Here is a 19,381-nt window from a genome sequence, read left to right as displayed (position 1 = left end):
GAAAAATTAGAAGTAATTAAGTTACATTTGAGAGAGAAATCATTGTAGTTAATGTAGCTGGCATTTTTTGGATACATTGTCCAAAGGAGATTTTACAATAATAATGTCTAACTTACCATGAGGAAACATTAGCCAAACAGGCAATTTTAAGCATAAGCCAGAATTCTTCAGGGATTATTTTAGATATTGGCCTTGCTATGAAACTAGATTCTTTTGATCTTGGTGGACTGCTTTGATGCATCCTTGTAAAGTAGAAAACTGTTGGGAAGGGATGAGGTTCTTTCCCTCTCTGCTACTGGCATTAGAGTCTCTAGAGATCTATGAGAGTGGCTTCCACTCCTATTAGCTATAGACAAGGGGACAGATGCAAATCTCTGATATGAGGAAGGGCCAAATTGTGGCAGACTTCAATAGTTGTTCGACCTATCACGGCTGACCATCACTCGCTTATCCTGCTACTGTTCTATACAAATCTTTCTAACCGTATGTTGTGTGGAGAGTAAAGGAGAAGGAGTTTGAAAGCCCAACTCCAGATGTTCCCAGCTGGCTATTGCCCAGTGAGGCTACTACACTTCTGCCTGCCTAATTAGAACACACTGTCAGGCTCATACACACAACCGACCCCTCCTCACCACTCATGTCCCACTGTTTCAATGGGTTTATAGAAGAAGGAGCATATGCACCCCCTGTGTTTAATACAGGACACACATGCAGACAGCTTAACAAACAACCAAGAGCTTAATTACCTCTTAAGGGAGGCCAGGGTTAAGGGCTGCTCATGAGTCACGGCAGCATATTGTGAAAATATGTGAAAAGTAACGTAAGAAATGGAATGCCTTGCCATGTTGTGAATGCCATAACCCAAATTCATATTTTTTATAAGCATTACTTCAGAGGACCTTTGTGAGTGTATTGATGTACGCTGACCATTTCTTTTGGCCGATCAAGATCACTCCCTCCCTTATATGTGAGCTATTTCCTACGGCCCACATGTGGAGATGTGTGTGGAAACTTTCCGTTTTACAATTTTTCTTGTCGGCACAAACTGATAACAAAACTCGTGGCATTTGCAGCTGCCATAACTTATTCATATGTCCACAAAACGTTTCCATTTTTTAAACAATGTCTGTGAGGTGTCTTCCAAATTGTAAATCTAATATATATATTTAAAAAGACTCTTTTATGTTTCCATTATCGGCCGATGATGATAATCACTGATCATGTCAAGATCATAACGATAATCATAATCATAGGCTGTGTTTTACAACACATGACAGTGATATAGCATGAGCTTTGACAAAACAATGTGTTTTATAAGGCATATCCATTTAAACATAATTAAAAAAAAAAAAACTGGATCTTGCTCCATTTCTATTTAGCAAAACAGTGATATTTATACAGACTTTAAAGGCAGGAACTAAATGAAATAGGGTGTCAATTTGGAGGAATGACAAAAAAAGGGGGTGGAATTTTTTTAATAATGAGTTGACAAGCCTTGTTTGACCACAAAGCAAATTCTGAATGTCTAAGACACCCAGAGCAGAAGTGGTGATTGAAAACAGCGGCAGTTACGGGACGGTGGAATAACAGAGAAAGGGATACCAAGGTCATTCTTTTTAGGCCTGCTGCAGATGAGGGAAAAGAGATGGTGTCGACAGATGTCAAAAGTGATTAGCATCAGGCCTGACAAGCTACAGCTTGGCTATCGCTTACTACTTTGAGCCCGGGGTCCGGCCAGTGCCAAGACAATGCCAACGCCACTGTGTGACGATCACTGCCTCCGGAGGTTGTGCAAAATGGCTGCCGCCTTGCCAACACATTATTACGAGTCACTGGGTCTGCCTTTTTTTTTTTTTTTTCCTTTTTTTTTTTCGCTCAAAGGAAGTGCCATCTGTGAGTGACAGCGGGGCCTCAGCCATTTATTTTGAGTGATGTAAACAAAACTGCCATTTTTGCATTTTGAGGGTCTGGATGCCTGTATATTAACACTGGCAAGTCTGTCTGACATGAATGATATAAGCATTGTGTGATGTATATCCTTTCTGCATCTCCATTTATCTAGTTGAATTCATGCTCGCATATAAGCATCACTCAAAAAGCAGCAGGTCAAAATAAATCCTCATTTTCACCTGAAAGCAGGCATCTTTAACAAAGAAAAAAAATTCAATACTCAGGAGAATGCTTGGTGTTTCTTTAGGAATAACTGCTCACAAGAGGAAAGAGGGCCATTGGGAAATGAATCTATATCTGTTCATTTACTATCATATTCTCTGGTCATTGATGATCTGTCAAACAATTTATTTTGGACTTTGAGCTACACACCTGGATCGTTTTCAAAAGAACTTTCTCTGCATTCAAAACACATTCAAAACAAATAACGGCTAACTTAACAAATAGCAAATCAATACAGTGTGCTTTACTGAACTCACATGCTTGACTAGAATCTGGCACCTGGCCCAATTATTTTCCACTTGCCAGATCCCTTTTTTTTTCCTTCTTTTCTCTGCTGTGTATCAAATGACATAACTACATTTGGGAAATTCCTGGACTGAGGTGGATACAAAGTGTTTGACATGAACCATGGTTGTATGGTGCTATCTAGTTGGACAGAACAAAGCTCAGCTGCATAATGTCCGTTCTGTTGAATCACGTTTCCAGTAAACAAACCCTATTTTAGCAGAGTGATTACACTCTTTAGTTAACAGAGGCACAGCAGTGTGAATCAAAAACATCCGGCACTCTTGATCAAAGCATCTGAATGGGCATTGGGTTTCTCAATGGGATCCACATTGGCAGTGCCACAGCAACCCGGGTCACACCCTGCTGTTCTACTGAGAGGGGCTGAATAAAATCATTGCAAGCAATCTGAGAGCTCGCCAGGGTTGGGTCAACTGCTCTGACCCCTACTGGGAGGCAAAGCCCTATCTTCCTACCAAAAAGTGCTTGTATCAGCATGATGCTAACACAATCACAGGAAGAGCCATTGTGCCAAGACACTGAGTGACAGGCAAACTACCATTTTCTGCAGTGTTTGACAGACTTGCAAACCCAGCTCTTTGACGAGGTCCACTTTCAAAGGGAACCATTCACAATCTAAATCAGTTAACATGTGCTTTAGGTTGTAAATGTAATTAAAAAGCTTAAAAAATAGGGATGTTGGGGACAAAATTACAGTCGGAGCAAGGAGCATCAGACTTCCCTGACATTGCAGTATGGAAGGAGCACAGGCAGCAGCTTGGTGCATTTGAAAATGGAACATCATTACTCTCGCTCTCTCTCTCTCTCAAACACACACACACACACGCACGCACGCACGCACGCACGCACGTGCGCGCGCACACACACACACACACACCTTCTACCTGTCTGGCAGAGCGTAAACACACCACTACCAGTTCTCCCAGAGACAATAAACCCCCAACGTCTAAAGGTCTTCTAGGGTCATTCCCTCAGTGTCACATCCCTGGGGGTTAGACAGGTACATTGATAACCAATGAAATCATTAAGACCTAAAAGGACTTTCCATAAGCAAAACAGAGCATTTGTTTCTGTCTGGAAAGCAGCATCTGTCAGATCACTCTAAGTCTATATTTCTTTTTTGCTTTTTTCTGCAATTTTTTCTGCTATTATTGTAGGCCATGGAAAGGAGATTTTGTCTGAAATTGTACAAGAAAATACTGTAAACGTTGAGAATCTTGCAGCTCAACAGTCAAGATAATGAAATGACTATAATTCTAAGAGTACTGAAAAAGTGGCTGTGTTTTTTCATGCATGGGGATTTAGTCACCACTTTACAGAATGAGCAATTGATAATGGATGTCATATATCTTCTGCTTTTGTATTGGACATCTGCTGCCCCTGATGTGATCTGGCAGATGACCATATCTGTTTCCACCATGTCCACAACTACTTTGAAGATGAAAATTCAAATGCTTTGCACATTATATATTTAGATGAACGTATGCGGTTTGTAACTGCATTAATGTAATTTTTTCTGGTTTATCCTCCAACTTTTTTCCTCTTATTTTCTGCTATAATGGAAACCTTGTGATTTTCTAGGTGGCTCTCGAATTGTGTTTGTGATCTGTGGAACTCTGTGTGTGCATTTAAAGGTCCACTTGGGAAGGCTAGCTTGATTTAGTTGGGGTGTCTGAAATTAAACTTTTGCAGCATATCATTGATGAACTGCCAGGTCGCCGCCCCTTTCGTGCCAGCAACAACGCCTTTGCTCTTCAGGTCCTGGAAAGGATGTGACTGAAGATCAAGATACCACTGAGGACGTAGATGGCTACTGTTATCGCAGCTCTGCTATGAATAAGATTGCCTGGTTGCTTGTGTCCTGAGGTTTGCTGGTCTGAGCTATCATGGTTTGGGGCAATCTTAAATGGAACCGCACTGAAAATATGGTACTACTGTGACAGAGATTAAAAATGGGAAGAAATGTGATGGTCCATAGTATCAGCGTGGTTAATCGAAAATAATGGCCAGCAATTTATAGTTGCCTTCTTGACCAGCACTGGATGTACTGATGCAGGAGATCGAATTTTAATGTTCACATTCCATCACTTCATACAGGCCACTGATGTTTAGAGCTTCAGCCAAACAGCACATTAATCTATGGGCAGAGGTTATCATACAGCAGTAATAAACTGGGCAACACTAAAAGCAGCGCTACGTTTGCAGTGTCCATGCTTTTCTGTGAATGTGACTGTGCATTTTATAGAACCTTGTTCAACATCAGGGTTGCTTGACAACCACCTGATTTGCACCTGTGGCCATTGTAATAAAGAGAATGGGAGATGTAAGCCTGGGAGAAATTTAAATGAATGCCACCTGCCGTGGATAACACTTGAGACACACGAGTATTATTTCCTCATCTGACAAATGGTCCAATTGATATCATTCCTTTCCTGAGTCCTCAAACTGTGCTCCCCTGATGTTAGACTGATGTGGAATTGGATCCTGGAAGGGGGAACAAAAAGGTAAAGATGCTCCACAGTCCCTTGAGCCTTGGCTGCACAACACTGTTTTTTGTTCTTGTTTAATAATTAGAATTATTTATACTTCATTAATCCCTCGTGGTGAGATTCGCTCTCTGCAATTAACCAATTATGGATGAACCATGAGCAGTAGGCTGCCGTCCATCAGAGGACGAGTTAGGGGTTCAGTGTCTTGCTCAACAACACCTCAACACACTAGGTGGAGCCAGGAATCAATTCAAGGATCTTTGGTTCCGACGACTGCTCTACCTCCGGCGCCACTCCACTATTAGTTACATATATACCAGTCCAAACAACTGCATGAGTTTTCATCGTCAAGGAGAATTTTTAAGACTCAAAACCACTCCCAGTTGTTCTTGTGCATACAGATATTTCCCACAGAAGGCACATAGCTCATGCAAACTTTTATACAGGTTTTAACCTGGCTCTAGTGATTGACCTGAGTAAATCAAAATTCACTTACCTTGACTCCAAGCAATTTGGACATTTTCACAGTTGATACGGTACTATTGCCATTTAGTTAAATGTATGTGATTATACGACCATTTACACTGCTTTATAGAGATGCCATCTGAATTTGCGTGTGTAATATATAACTCAGCATTATTTAGCTTAGAATCAAAGTGACTTTACTATATATATCATTATGGGGAGCTTCTAATCAGTACCTCTAAATTTAGTATATCTTCCATAACTAATGCCCCTCAGTGTTTGACATCTTAATAAACTAATTGAGCTTAGGCTGTACTGTTTTTTTTTTAGCTTGGAGCACAAACACCTCCTATAGGGTATGTAGGGGTGGAAATCAGCTGCATACAATTTTCATTTCACTCCTGACGTCAGTGCTTTTAATAAAGACAGAAACGCTCACCACTGCTGAGTTCTGCACAGCCGGTCTATAGATTTTATTTCACTGCTTCCACAGCTTGCCTTATTTCACTATGGCTTAATGAGAGTCGTTTGGAATAATAGGCTCCCATTGAACTGAGGCATCTGAATCCACACAGCTTTAAATGAGTGAGCTAATTTCCAAAGATAATCACCTCCCCTGCTGAGTTTTTATGCAGAGATGCTGTAGATTTTTAGCCCCACATTTAATGAAATCAAAAATTACCTCCACGAAAGCTGGCACTAAAATCATGAAATTATGTTATCTTCACAAATATATCAGTTTACCAAATTACAGCACTATGCAGATAAAAAAAAATTAGGGAGGGGATTATTTATTTATTGAATTCACAAAATACATATTGGCTTCTGTTTATATTTCATGCAAGTGAACGTGTCGATCTAGTAGCACTTTGAAAAGAATTGTGATATTTTTTTGTTTCTTTTGTTTTTTCTTTCCTCAAATTATATAATAACCACCTGGTTAAATGAACCAACAGATGAACATATATATTATATTAACATAAAAATCGCTTATCCTAATTTTGGTCACAGGGTATGCGGGAGCCTACCATTGAGTGATCGCCAGTCAATCAGAGAGCCAGACAGACAACCGTTCACTCCCTCATTCACACATCTGGGCAATTTCACCAATTTCACCAATTTTTTCCAATTAAGCTACTGCATGTTTTTGGGTTGTGGGAGGAAACTGGAAAACCCACAAGTAACCTACGCAGACATCGGGAGAACATGCAAACTCTACCCAGAGGGGTCCTCTGTCAGAATTGACATGGTCCTTTGTGCTGTGAGGTGTAGGTGCTAACCACTGCACCACAGTGTCTCCCACATATATTATATTATATTATATTATACTATGTTATATTATATTATATTATATGTTATGCCAGAGTATTCTCCAGTTATCTATATAAATAGGCCAATTAAGTTAGTATGTCAGAAGATCTGTTGCCAAAGTAAATAATCATCAGCAAGTACGCACATCCTTGGTGTAAGCCAGTAGTTGAAATATACGATTTTAATGAATAAAATTTTGACCAGCCCCACACAACATTTTGTGTCCATGTGGAGACATGAAAAGCACTACAAACACGTTTCCAAGAGCAAACAAGAGGGACTTCAGATGATGCTTGGGTAATGAAGTCCACTGGGACATAAAGAAACACAATTAAAGGATTAAGAGAGCTCTCTTCATTCTTTTTTTTCTGTCTATCTCTTTCTTCCACTAGGATCTCTCTTGTCTCATCACCATGTGTGAGAGTCTTGTCATTGATGACACAGAGGCTTTAGAGTCACGCAGCCACTGCAGATGGCAGATATGGGGAAAAAAAATGCGTCAAGAAGGGAAGGATCGCTGACAAATAGTGTAGGCTGTTTTGACAGAGAGAAACCATTGCTTGTCAGAACAAATAGGAAAGGTCACAAACCATGACAATGTAGTAATGTCCTGTTCATTGAACTACAATCTCCTTTATTTAATTCGCCACTTTCACGTCAACTAACTTGTCTTACAAAAAATATCATGCCCCTTTATTTCACGGAAGGCTGTACTATTGAGGCAGCCACGTGCAACAGAGGCTGAGCTGTTTATATCATTTAATGCGTATAACTGCAGTATTGGTAGAAAAAAATCCTCCACTAAGTTGACAGAATTTTAGGGACTTCCCGCAAAGTGGTAACTGCAAAATAAATACTTAAAGAAATATAAACAAAAACAGTATCTCTCTCCCTCACTCTCTCAGTCTCTCTCTTTCTCACTCTCTCTCTCTCTCTCTCTCTCTCTCTCTCTCTCTATCTATCTATCTATCTATCTATAGATAGATAGATATTAGGAAATTTTACAGAGGTTAAGTCTCTGGTGAAGTGTTATGCAGGCTGGCAGCTCAGTCAGAGGAGTAAAGCATTCTAGGCAGGACATCCACACAGCTCTGTGTTTAGCTTATCACAATAGACGGCAAGGAAGGTTTCCAAATAACGACAGGGTGGAAAGATGGAACAGACAGCAGGGGAAAGTGGAAGGAAGGGATTGCATAGAAATGTGTTTTCATAGCTCCCAAATGAAACTTTCAGTAGACTGTGACACAGGGCCCAGAACTGTAAAACACACTCTTTCACCTCATCTGTGTATTCTTTTTAAAATGGAATAAGAAAAATGTAGCTGTAATATAAAAAGCCTTTGAAAAATTTGCATGCCACTATACATTTGATATATTATCATTAACCCAAGTTGATAACGATTGAATGAGTCTAACTGACACTGTTTTCTCGTCTATCCCTGCAGCAAGCCATCAAGTATAGATGATATTGAAACATTTCAAATTATGACTAAACCCTCTTTCAACTAGGCCTCTGGTCAGTGCACAAGGGGTTGAATAGACACATTTCTTCTGAAGTGCTATCAATGGAGGCATTTATATAGTAACTTTAAATGTATCCTTTCCTCACATACTTACAGTCTTAAAGACAGTCATTTTCTGGTCTGTCATTTTCCACTGTCTGATATCTTGAATTTTTTTCTATTACCATTGCTCGTGTCCCTCGTGCAATTGTTATTCAATGTGCAAATTATTCGATGCCATTTGATCTCCCTGAACCCGACTGCTTTTATGAAGCATATGTACATGTCCTCATCCAATTTCAAAATTAACCCCACAGTTGGATATCAATCGTATCACACAGTTACTTCTGACATGACTCATATAATAAAGCTACCAAGTTGTGTTAAAAGTGCACAAATTGCAGAACGAACAATGATTTATCCAGAAATCCAGGTTCCCGTGGAACCCATGGAACGCTTACTTTAGCTTATCATATACAAAAAAAAAAAAAGAATTCTTGTATCCAATTTCATCAGAGCTGAAACTCTCCTGGAATGTTTCTTTAGGGTAGATTGACATGCAAAGGCAAGGTGAAAGATTAAGTGTTGCCTGCTTGAATTACACTGCCTGCACCTTCTCTCAGGAGGAAGAAATTATGGTGAAATCCTTGAATTATAGGCTGCATAAGGTTAAGTGTAGAGATTTCACGCTATAAATCGCCAAATATAGCTTGATGACTCCAAGGGGTTTGGTATGTTTGCCTTACAAATGCTATCTTTAACCCACATACTGTTTGTACTATCTTGATCCATTCCGCATGAACTTCAGTTACGAGGAAACCAAGTCTACATAACCTGTCTGGCTGTAACCGCCTTTCTATGTTTATCTGCTGCTGTCTCGTCACCAAGGAGATTTGCCAATTTCTGAGTCCAAATTAAGATAATTTTCAAATGGCGCAATAAAAGTCAGTGCATACTGAAGTCTTGTTGCCTCATTTGCTGATTGGTATGGCTGGCATGCTTTTGTAACCATTTGAAGCCTGACGTAAAATAAGAGCAGAAAACAGATAATATATTTTTGCTTAATGGGAGGGCCATTGTAACCTAAGTAAATGTACACAGTGGTATTAGTCTATAAATACAGTTGTGGCATCATGTGCATCATAGTTTTCTAGGTTGACTAAATATAAACAAGGCCCGTCAATGTGGTGTGATGCAACTCTCTGAAACCCCTCTGAAATAGGTCCTAAAATATACATGAAAAGGGAAAGGAAATATATCCGGTTCTTCGTTGTCAGCTGAAAGTATTTGCAAACACAACCTTCAACTGCATCACTGAAATATATAATAAAGAAATGCAACCTACAAGAAAATAAAAGAAAGAACACTGAGATAAAAGACATCGTTGACTTGAGCATCAAATTAAGTTGTTTATATTGCTTGTACAGTGGAAGGACATCTGTGAAAGCATCATCCCTGTCAAAATTGGATGGGAAAAAGAAAAAAAAAACATTTTCAGGTCTGACTAGTTTAGAATAAGTTGGAAAATGAACACTGCAACTCACATCAATGTCTAATCTCTGTTCATTTCTTCCCCACACCGAGCTTTGTATTCCCCCTAGGCGACTATTTGCTCTGCAAAATGCATGCATGAAATTCTCTAGACCAGACTCCCACAAAAGTCTAAATAATAGATTACCAACACAGCATCAAGTCTGCACTATAACTTAAGCCCCAACTGTCTGCCCTTATTACTGAGGGTAGTGTAAAAGATAGCCAGCTGCTAGCCCAGGTGACGGCACTCAGCTCTGGCCTTTGGCAGTAGTGGGCTATCCTAAAGAGAATATATAGCATCTCTGTGCAATTCATCTTGTAATCCACCTAAAAGCTGCAAACTCTCTGTTGATGGTAAATGTATGGAGACCAAGGGCGGGAAATATGAACAGGGGGTTAAAAAGGGGGAAGGGCAAACGTTTCATTGCAGACCAAAGAAAATAAAGGCAATATCAACACCCTGGATATTTTTCTTTTAGGAATGACATCAGAAAAGGCAGTTGGTTTGGGTTGTCTGGTCAAAACTAGAGGTCACCTCAACCATTTTCATTTACTGATTGTCCTCGTTTCTCCCCTCTTTCTACCCCTCCATCTCTTTTTACTCTTTTCTCTGTGGCTCTATCTCTCACCCTCTTTCACCACGTTTGCTTCCAAATGGCAGTCATTATACTGGACATGAAAAGTCATTTTAGTTCCGCCTGGCTTCTTCAAAGCAGCTAGCTATAATTGCAGATAGAGTAGAGTGAGAATGCTGGGGTTACACAAAATTTAAACATTGACTCCCAACATTGAACTGATGCTGGGATCTAATTGTGGAAAAAATGGAGAGAAAAGGAGAAAAAATATTTACACTGTGACATTGTTAACTGCCCAAATTTCCTTGATTTTCTTCATATTGTTATTGTAACATTGCTTGTGATATATCCATACATCTCTTTTGGGGAATGTGACTAAGAGGACTGGAGGCAATGGGTCCCATTACAAACCATGTCAGTTCAAGAGTTATAGCACAAATTGGGGAAACACTCCCAAATTATGAAAAATCCATCCACTATTAAATGCATTCCTCATTCGTGAAATTGCTATGTGGCAATGTCACTGCACTTCTTAATGGAATTCTCTCATCTTTGCCAATGCCAGTTGAAAGTCTGTAAAAAGGAAAATGGGCAACAAATGCATAAAATATTGAAGTTCAGGCTTATTTCATATATATTTTCATATAAATATATATATATAAATATATATATGTGTGTGTGTGTGTGTGTGTGTGTGTGTGTGTGTATGTAGATATATATAAAATAATTCCTGCAGCAACACTGTGTGTTTTCCCTTTTAGTGGTTTATATTTTCCATTTTTATAAAATCATATCACTGTGTGTTTGTGACATCTATGGCCTATGCGCATGCCTGGGTGCTAGTGGCGATGTGGGTGTTACAAATTCAAGCTTGCACAGTTTACGGTTCCAGATGGTCATATATACGTTGCTCCTTCCCAGTTTATGGGCTACACACCAATCTCAGCTGTACACTGCTCCCATGCACTTATCTCTCGCACCCTTCTATTTGGCACAGCGGGTAGCATAATTGTTGCTGAAAACCGGCTATCAACTAAAGGCTCCTTTTTTGACTTCTTGCTGCAAAAACTTTAATCATAACACCCCATTTTGGCCTGCTCCAGTCTATAACTGCTGAGTGCCTCTGAACAATGCTGTTCCGTCTATCATTCTCTTTTGAAGGGGATGTAAATAGGGAAGTGGGTATCTGGAGAATATTGACTAGAAAATATGTTTTCTGTATAAGACCCTCTCCTCTGTCAATCCTTTCACCCACCAGCACATGAAAAGCAACCCCAGCAAGACCCTTTGCGACGAGAAACAAATTGTAAAACTGCAGTGCCTTAATTGAAATTCCATCACTTGTGTGGCTGCTATTGTAGAATAATTTGATCAAGCTGTGTGACATGAATGCGCAGATCTACTCAACACTTCCATTTCTTCCCCCAGCTTTTATTTCCTCATTCCGGTGGTTATTCAAATGAACCTGAGTGAATTGTGCTCTCAGCCTCCCCAAAAATTAAGATAAGAGAAAATGAAGCAGTGGCAAGGGCAAAAATGTGACAATTTTGGATGACACACAATCCTTAAATATATCATTAAGCTACATTTATATTTGCATCACCTTCATTCTCCTTGCTAACCCTGAGATATCCAAACACTTTTTTTGGCCAAATTTTATTCAATTCAACATTTAAATGTAGTGTCATACAATATAATACCAAAGTGTGCATATTAAAAGTCATTGAACAATTTCTGCCAAATGTGAGATGTAGATCCACTCTGTCTCAGGCTAAGGAGGGAAGGGATAAAGTGGCCGAAAAGCCTAGAAGTTAAACTTCAATTTTTGACGACCTTTAAAATGTAAAGCCAAAGTACTTATCAGTGGGGGACAAATTGATTTGGTGCATGAAATTTGCTCACAAAATCATTTAGCTCATAAAATAGTGCAAGTAAATATCTGGATTTAGCGGAATATTAATGGATAATAGATGTCTAAAATGAGTTTCCATCATTAAAATGAGAGGCACTGATTTACTCTCTGTTTTTACCTATCTTACAATTTCTCCTAATACTTTTAAAGTACAAATAGCAACAGACTTTTAAGGTGGCAGCTGATACTAAAGTGGTGGTCAAGGGCAGAATTCCAATCTTTTGCCTGCGGCATTGACCCCAATCCAGATCTATACCAATGCAATCCCTCCCCCTTTATGTCCTCACAACTGGCTACAGGCGTTTAGCATCCATCATATCTGCCGAAACCCAATCTGCAAGCAAAGGACAGCTGCTGCAGAAAGTAGTCCTCACTGTCTCTGACACTTGGGTGCTCCCCCCGTATGCAAACCCTGGGGGCTTTACCTACAGGCAAATTCTTCCGTAGTGTACCAAAACCTCTGGTGACCCATGTTGAAGGTGACAATGTGCTTTTTGTGCTAAAAGTATGTACAAGTAAATTTCATGGGAAGAGACATATGTACTGAGCTAAGGATAAAAAGAAGGGGAAGGAGGGCCATACTTTGTTGTGACAAGGTATATCAGACATGTGGAAAGAAAGAAACATATGCAAAAGGAGTGACAAACTAAAAACAAAAGAAACAAAAAGAGAGGATGAGACAACAGGGAAGGCAGATTTTAAGTACAGCCCTAAGCTCCTTCAGCTGCCAAATAATATTCACGCCTCAGCTTTCTGTCCTGACAGGGTGATGGACAGTAGAGGTGATTTTGCTTGGGCGTGAAAATAGGCTTCTTATTATTCCAACCCAGTGGCAACTTGAATATCAATAAAAACTGCTAGCGTTCCCCTATGTGTAAAACCAATGCCCCGTAGCGGTGGTTTTTATCAAGCAACCCACCCTTGACGCTAGTTATGCAGTACTAGAGGTTATGGGAGGAAATGCTTGCCAAGTAAATAAGTGAGTGAAGCGATTGAATAGAGGAGAAAAACACAGCGGGACCCGGGCCAAAGTGAACCAAGGGTAAAGTCATGATCACTTCATTATGCTGCTGTGCAGCTCAGTGTTGTGCGAAATCAAACTGCTTTCTCATTTGTCACAATGCATCAAGCTGGCCTTTCTGAAGTGCTTTTGTAGTCGGCTGGAGACCTCTGACACACAAGAGCAAACGTCAGTTGATTAACGTGAACAAACCAAGCTGCAAAACATACAAAGTGGCTTGACACAAGAGAAATACTTTATACAGCATATTGACACCCAGCCCAACACAATGCCACCTATGTGCTTTCTCAACAATATGAAGCGGCGCTACCATTATCTTTGTTTTTTTCTTGAATTTGACCCCAACTAGTGATATGTCCCCTGTACCCACCACCCACCCATCCTGCATACTCTGCCAGCCAGCCTGCCAGTCAGTGGGTGGTTATAAAGGTACTTCACTGGCAGAATATAAGATAGAAAACACCCACTGAATTACAGAGGGCAGGGACTGAGGGGGGGGATCGCTAACAAACTTACTGGCACGTCATCTTCTACAGTTTCAACACAGCAGCGCCAGAAAATTGTGGCCTCCTTGTTTATGTATCAGTTTTTAAAATGTAAGTGTTGATTTCCCATTCCACACTTATAACAGGGGCCCTGGCCTTGGTATTCCTGAAGTACTTCTCACACACAGGCCAAAGCACTCACATAGACTCAGATAGGAAACCTTGTTTTTTTCCTCACTTTATTTTTTCTTTCTACTCTTGAAAATAGACCAGTGACTAAGCACTACTTACACTCTGAAACAATGGGACTTTGAGCTGCAGGCACACATGTTTACAAAGGCCTGGGCCTCTTCCATTTGGGGATTTGGATGAGAAGACATTTACATCTTTGGTACTTCTTCGAGGTGTATATATTTGCTTTAAATTAATGTCAACGGGATTGTTAGATTATAAAAATACATTTTCAAAATAAGAGCTATTTTAAATTGGAAATCTAAACGACGTCTGAACCGCTCGAACTTTCACTCCAGTCCGTGCAAAGCAAAATGTGGAACATGATTTGAAAATGCACCTTGGCCCAAAGGATGAATAGATAAATTGACACATGTAAAAGACATATTAGGAAGAACACGGAGATGGACTGAATTTTTTATCGGTAGCTCGAAAAACACTTTTTTCATTTATCATCTCCACACACGGAGGTAAATGCCAGGATAGATCTTCAATCGTTTCCCCTTTCATTTCCATCAGTCTACATTTCACAATAATGCTTGTAATTTTGCAAAGAAATTATTTTGAAAAATAAGAATATATCTATTTCAATGTATTAATCACAAATGTAAATACATCCGTGCGTGCCAGTATGGCTTTTCCATGCCTGTGACTCTTTGCTTCATCCAGTGATTTTGGACAGCAGCTCTTACAGAGCACTACATCTCTGTATATTCAGTTTTTCCTTTCTTTTGAGTGTTTCTGCCATAGAAGAAAAATTGGAAATCAAACAAGCGGCGACAACAGAAATTGTGCCGTGTCAAATTTGGGTAATTGCTAATTGTTTCAGTGAATGAACATAAAACATAGCAGACAATGGAGATGCTGAGGTGAGCGCTACTGGAGTACTGTACTTATTTCCTATACATGGAATCACTTAAGTGAATACGCATTTGTACTTTTTGCATGCTTAAACAAGCATTCCCACACAGCGCTATTTGAAACACTTTAATGGCCTACTCACACCTTAATCACTGGATTTCTGTTTGTCTCAGGTCACCGAAGATTGCAAAACAGTGGGATTTTTTTGTTTGTTTTGATTTTACGAGTTTCAATGCAGTGCACTCTCATCCTGTATTTCTCTTTACACATACATGCGTAATTCCTACATGGCTTTCTGGCCATCTCCGCTGCATCCAACTCATTGGCTGAACAGTGAGTCCCCTAGTGGCTCAATAAGCAAAGTGAGCACAGGTGGTGTTCACAGCTCTGCTGGAAATAAAGCTTCACCTGAGTGACGGAAAGGTGGCCCAACTGACTGGCTCCTCTGCCATCTAGCTGGACTGACCAATATTTTGGCTTTTCCCCCTTTTTTTTTCTTTTTTTTCTTGAAAGCACGTGGGGTCTTTAAAAAGCTCAGTCGACTTTCGAAATGTGCTCTAAAAATAAGACAGATGAGAAGAGGGCTCTCTGGGGAGTTGCAAGAATGCACTGACATTCTTCACTATGGACCGCCAGAAAGAGTCCAAGAACTTTGAAAAGAGGCGCACTACATGCCGGGCATTTCATTTACGGCGGCATTTCTCACAGTTGAAATGATGAAATGTTTGTTTTGGTCTGAGACTATTAAAAAAAACTACTCAGCTTAAACTCGATTATAATGTTTGAGGCGGTCAATTAAATGAAATCGGGTGCGCCGACACAAAACCTCAACAAAAAATACAACCACAACGTACGAATAATATCCAAATGCACACCCTCCCCTCCACCAATCAACCAATTTTTTTAGTCTGGCTCTCAAAACAAATATTGACCCAAGTGAGCGGAGTTTTTGCCTGTGATTCCCCGCCGTGGTTTTTCCCCCCATATGTGACGCGGGTTGCGCTCGATCCGCGCGGGTTGAGCGCACGACGCCAGCCGAGCGACCGAGCGAACCACTGCGGGCTGCTCGGCGAGCGTCGCCCGGATAGCGGCGTTTTCCAGACGGGGAGAGAAGCGCGTTTCCAACCGGGCTCCGGCCGGTGTGCCTGGAACAACTTGAATCGGGGGGCGGGGGGTCACTTGAAAGCACTGCGGCAGCCACTCTGTCACTACCTCCAAACTCAAGAGGATCTTACCTTATCATCATTTTCGCTATTAATTTCAAACCCGGGTCTCGTCTTCCTCTTCTTCTTCTTCTTCTTCTCCTTTTTTTTTCTATTGAGAAGCCGGGAGTGTTTTTTTTTCTATTTTAAATCCAGTAACGACAGTCGAGTCCTGGGAAATAACGTAGAAAAAGGGGAGGGAAAAGAAAAAAAAAATCCAGTACTTGGGTTCTTCTTTCCCCCCCTTCGTCTGTTTGATCGTCTTTCTATTCTCCCCACGAGTTGTCCATCACCAAACGCGGTAACGGTCTTCGGGGAGGGGGGGTAGGGGTGCGGGGGGGGGCAAGGGGAAAGGGGAGGGGGGGCGAAAACACGCACGGGAGGCGTGAGTGACGATAATCTCTGGTTGGGATCGCTCAACGTTGGGCTCGTTAGATCTCCATTGGATTGAACGTGGCGAGACTGTGGTTGTGTTTGGAGAGTGCGGTGTGGCAGGGACACACAACCCCCCCTCTCTTCTCTCTCTCTCTCTCTCTCTCTCTCTCTCTCTCCCTTTCTCTGTTTCTTTCACCCTCTCCCTGCCGAGACATAAGCACGAACTGAAGCACAGAGACACACACACACGGAGAGAGAGGGAGAGAGAGTTGGGGGGGGGTGACGTCAGTCGAGGTCCCACTCTCCCAACTCTCTTGGATCAACTCTACCCCACCCCCGAGTCCACTGCAGGAATGTACACTTGGCTATTTTAGAGGAAGATTTGTGTTAGAGAGACACATTTGTGTGTGTGTGTGTGTGTGTGTGTGTGTGTGTGTGTGTGTGTGTGTGTGTGTGTGTGTGTGTGTGTGTGTGAGTGACAGGGAGCGAGAGTGACTGGGTAATTATTTTCAGATGGGAAACTGTGAGAATATGACTGCGAGAGACCACATATGTCTGTAAAAATATGCCTGTGTAAAAGGTGCTCTTACAGGAGGAGCTCTACTCTGAGACATACTGTATAGTTTGTTTGTTTTGAAAGAGCATAAACCATTCTGCACATTGGCGATAATGCCAGCATCAAAATGACAGCTTAATATTTATATATCAAAGTGTTTGTATGTTCCAAGAGTTTGGTGGAGAAGGAATTTAGGCTCCTCTAATTACAATTCAAAGTGTTGTGCTTTATTACATTTCTGAAATTGTCATCATGTCATCCATTAATGATGATCTTATTTCATGGCTGAGAGGCATGTTCCATATGTTTATAGAAAAAAAAAAAGTAGGATAAACAAATGCATTGTTCCATATGTTTATAGAAAAAAAATGGAAGAAACAAATGCATCGTTCCATATGTTTATGGGAAAAAAAAATGGGAGAAACAAATGCATTGGAGTAAAATTATTCGTCCACAATCAATTAGTTTCATACTGTTATCTGACTTATCACGAGCTGGAGGCCTTACAGTCGACAGACCGACTTTGCGTGAAGTAGCAGTTGTCCATCAACTTTAATTGTCATACTTGGAATGCCTGTTTTTCATAGCGAGCGAAAACAATCTCATGACTTCAGATATATGTTTGGCAAACTTTCTCTTTTTTTTGACACTCCTGAATAGTAGAGCTGCTGCATAATATATTAGGAAATGTAAATGTAAATATATAGGATGTACAGTACATACAAAATCTTCACCTAAGCTGAGTGGAGCAAAAGTACAAAACAATATCCAGCTGTGATGATTAAATGCAAAAAGAAAAAAGAAAAAAAAAGGATTTTGATTGAATTGCACATTACAAAATGTACATTTTCTTCACTGGAACTGGGATATTATATCTAATGACAATGGATTATTTATTTAGTTATTAACATATACTTAAATGTGTTTATTTCTTTCTTTGAGAAAATGTTTAAAACACAACAAGGTTAATTCAAAATCTTTACTAAGAGGTCATTACAAACTACCGCTTCATATAAGAACATTCATTTATTTGTCAGGCTTGTGAAGTCGGATGTTTGGAGGCATATCATTAGTCGTTTTTTTCTTTTCTCTTTTTTCTAGAAAACTTCATTTATTTCAAGGGCATCCCGTTAAACCAAGCATTTTGAGCAATAACCCTTTTAATGAATGTGTAATGATCCCAAAGTTCATGGAATGATTAAAAGATATGGTCACACTGTATTCGCAGCACTGAATGGACATATACATCTGCTCGAGTCAAGTGCACGTACCACTGATGTAGGGCTGCAGAAAAATAACAGTAATAGCCGGGGGTGACAGTTGACTATGACCAATTGTGTTTGGAGAAAAGTTGCTTTTGTGGCAGCAGCCCAAACCTTCTGATGAACAACCGGGCCCTGCAGACATGAACATCTACCATTCAACAATACAACTCGCAGAGACAGAGACGGACTATGCCAGTCTGTAGATCTGTTTTCGTACCTGCACTAAAACATATCTTGTATCTGACTGAGTAAACATGATGGTGGTTTATAGCTGCAAATTACGCAAAGCTCAATTTTGTGAGGGCAGAATTTGATCCAGCCTCCACATGTTGATTTATAGATGGAAAAAAAGTGTTGGTATTCTGCCGACGAACAATGGAGAAACTTGATAAAATTACTGCTATGTGAACTGTTGCCCTCATCTGCTGGCAATGGGCAAGAATTGTGGGAGTGATAGCTAGTTGTGTCTGGAGGCATAATGTATTGTGGATCACAAATGTCTGGATATCTGACATTCACCAAAGCAATTATTTGGAAATTATTCTTATTTATCAGGCGTATAAATGGGAGAATGGGGTATTATGTGGTCAGGGTATTCAAGCACAGTTATGGAGCCTACCTCAGGAACAAAATCATATATCTGTTCTCAAGATGAGGCCCATTAACATTCTTTCAATCAGAAGTATTCTCACCATCTCTACATACCTATGGCGCTTATCATTTTTTCATTTGTTTGGCCCGATCTATAAAAAGAATTGGATGACTAGTTTTTAGATTTACAATTCTGCTCTGCATCTAACCTTGTGCTTACATATTCTTGGCACCAGCCATAATAGTAATACAGCAGCACTTGTTGATAGATTGGAGTGAGAGGAGGATTTATGAAGAGTCCTGCTGCCCAATCATGGCTGAACTACATTGCTCGTCAGGACATGGGGGATATAAACCAACCTTACTTCAATTAGAGGGAGACAGACAAGAAAAGCTTGCGTGCGTGGGCAAGTTTGCTCATTATGCTCTCGCTAGAAGGCCAAGAAAAAATGTCTTTTGTTTATCTTTATTCATGGTTGGACGAATGACAAAGTTTGTTTCAATAATCAGAGTTGAGTCATTAAAGGGAT

The 19,381-nt window shown here is 40.3% G+C and overlaps 1 protein-coding gene across 29 annotated transcripts in view; it reads right to left on the bottom strand.

Moving 5' to 3' along the window:
• ptprda (protein tyrosine phosphatase receptor type Da) overlaps window positions 1-16,286 on the bottom strand; it is a 128,953-nt gene extending 112,667 nt beyond the window's left edge. For 28 of the 29 annotated variants that reach the window (XM_086165884.1, XM_086165893.1, XM_086165887.1 and 25 more), the window contains exon 1: window positions 16,098-16,280. The gene's annotated coding sequence lies outside the window, so the exon portion shown is untranslated. Of the gene's footprint in view, window positions 1-16,097 lie in introns of all 29 variants that reach the window. The other variant, XM_086165906.1, reaches the window with a different exon arrangement.
• Between the last annotated feature and the right edge of the window lie 3,095 nt (window positions 16,287-19,381).

The sequence above is a fragment of the Fistularia commersonii genome, chromosome 19 (assembly GCF_037954325.1).
Source record: "Fistularia commersonii isolate RoL2024-O1a breed Wild chromosome 19, RoL_Fcom_v1.0, whole genome shotgun sequence".
Taxonomy (NCBI): Eukaryota; Metazoa; Chordata; class Actinopteri; order Syngnathiformes; family Fistulariidae; genus Fistularia; species Fistularia commersonii.
Note: the sequence above shows the minus strand (reverse complement) of the source record. Positions and strands in the feature narration are given on the sequence as shown.